The 2,542-nt window shown below is 45.9% G+C and overlaps 1 pseudogene across 1 annotated transcript; it reads left to right on the top strand.

The window, feature by feature from the left end:
• The first annotated feature begins 246 nt into the window (after positions 1-246).
• Positions 247-1,618, top strand: LOC311095385 (annotated as a pseudogene). Its single transcript has 2 exons — positions 247-326; positions 662-1,618. The product of its transcript is annotated as an uncharacterized misc_RNA (transcript).
• Positions 1,619-2,542: the final 924 nt, after the last annotated feature.

Here is a 2,542-nt window from a genome sequence, read left to right as displayed (position 1 = left end):
GTGGGAGTTCATTCCAAAGTTTGGTTCCAGCATGAGAACTCTGTCACCATTATCTCAAGATGGATTATAAAATGCCAGCATACTAGAAAGATAATGGTGCGTTATAATTATTGTCAACGAACCGACTCGGCCCTCGGATATATGACTAAGACGGTCACTTCAAGCGTTCTGGTATGTAAAAAACATGGACGCCACCCGGAAAGCTGTTTTTATGGTAGCACTGGCTGAGTACCACGTGCTCAAAGTATGTGCTTCACCTACACCACACAGAGGAAGAACTCCAGGAAGACTATGACACAAGACGCAGAAGGTATGCTCATATTTCAGTATGTTTGGTCAAGTTTGAGCCACGTTATAGTAGATCATTTTAGCTAGCACACCAGCTAGCAGGAAATGGGCTAAAAACAAACAGTGGTGACGTCGCTAAAGGTGATATTGAACTCCTTGCGGTGTTGCTCTTCTACAGAACGCTTTTTGTCATAAATAGATGCACTTAAAAGCTAAAGGTAATGTTTCACGCATGATTTTGGCAACTTGTGCAAGATGCAAACTTTGCTGGCGAACGCAGCGAAAAGTAGTAGACGCACTGTTACACGAGTTAAAAGACATGTATTAACGGCAGTTTTTTTTTTATCTCTATTTCTTTTTCTCATTCGCGTAGGGCTGTGATATCAGCTGTGCTGCTGTCCAGACAGCAGATAGTCCTCAAGTCTGGAATGGAGTGGGAGATCATGCAGGATATGGATGACAATACATTTGCCCATCATTTCCTGATCAGAAGAGCCAGGTTTGAGCAGCTCCTTCGACTGCTTCAGGAGGGGGGCCTGCACAGCGAACACAGCCATGGACTTCCCCCCTTGCCTGTTCCCAAAAAGGTCCTCATGTTTCTCTGGTATATGGCCAACCAGAACAGCTTCAGAGAGATATCTGATAAATTGAATGCTTCCCAGTCAGCGACGCACAGAGCCATCCTTCAAGTGCTGACCATACACAAACTTTGTGTCTTGGCCAAGGGGCTGTGAGAAGAGGATGTCTTCTGCTGTCTTCCAGCTCATCTCTGGCATTGATGGAGTCATTGGGGCGATAGATGGTTGCCACATCAGGGTCCAGAGGCCACCCATCAGAGGAGGGGATTACATCAACAGGAAGTCCTACTACTCTGTCCTCCTCCAGGGAATCGTCAATGATGAAGGCCGCTTCATTGGCATCTTTGCTGGACCACCAGGCAGGGTGCACGATGCCAGGATGCTGCGGGGCTCCACTTTTACACTGAATGGCAGGAGAAGGTGGGGGACTATCGTCTGCTCGGGGACAGTGCCTATTTTGGTCAGGCCTTCCACTTCATTGTAACACCTAAGCGTGACAACGGGGCCCTCACTGATGCTGATGACCATCAGCAAAATTACAACATCAGTCGGGGAAGGTCATCGCTGAGCAGGCATTTGGCAGGATGAAGTGCAAGTGGCGGCGCTTAAGAGACCTGCAGAACACCAGGATGGACATTGTGGTAATGATTATCATGGCTGCATGCTTCTTGCACAACTTTGCTCTTGGAGCTATGAATGGCTGTGATGAACACCCAGAGGGATGTCCAAGAGAGGAGGATGGCAACGAGTAGTTGTGACTAATGTCATCTAATAAATGTCTATTGTCTTTTTACACCTTTTAAACAGTTTCAGTGTCAATTTTCTCCCCCTTTAAGTCGTACCTAGAACTATCCTAAACCTAAAACCCACAGAGTTAGGCTAGATAGATAATACTCTCCTAACATAACTTTATAGTTTTTCTTAGTAGAGTAGAGTGGTGCTACATCATGTGATGCAATGTTCATGTATTTCTAGGTGTTGTAATACAAAAGTGTTAAACCTTAACTTAATGCTTCATTGTGCTTCACAGGCCAGTGAGGTGTTTTTTGTAGCTGAAAAGACTGGTAACATTCAACCATGACAAGGCTTGGTTTAATATTAAAACAATATTTTATTGAAATGACTTGAAATAATTTCAATTGCACAGAACTGTGCTTTGTTTTCTTTTTTTGTGGTCATTCACAAACAGCATCCTGGCAATCTGGGCCACTGACAAAAATGTATTAAATAAATAAACTATATCGGCATGTAAACAATTCAACCCATACCAACATACATTAACATGAGAATAAAAATAATAATTTTACATCTTCTCCACCATCTGCGCAAGCAACCTCTGGAATCCCTCCTGGGATTTCTTCATTTGCGCCAGGGTCTCAGCGTGGCGTTTTTGGGAGGCCGCTTGGGAGGCTGCCTTGGACTCCCTAACATATGGCAACAGCTCATCCTCCCTCTGGCGCTTGCGTGGCCTCCTTGGGGTGTCAGGGGGCATGGTGGTAACAGTGGGATGATGAACACAGGAGGACGGAGGGCTGGATGGAGCTGGAGAGGGGGAATTGGTCAGACGCACAGGTGAGGATGCGCTAGTGGACTGTGCAGGTGAGATGTCTGGTGCAGACACATTGACCTGTAGTGCATCTGGCCTGCGCACATCCAGGCCCATGGTTGTTCCCACA

The sequence above is a fragment of the Abramis brama genome (genome assembly GCF_963993115.1).
Source record: "Abramis brama genome assembly, chromosome: 13".
Classification (NCBI taxonomy): Eukaryota; Metazoa; Chordata; class Actinopteri; order Cypriniformes; family Leuciscidae; genus Abramis; species Abramis brama.
Note: the sequence above shows the minus strand (reverse complement) of the source record. Positions and strands in the feature narration are given on the sequence as shown.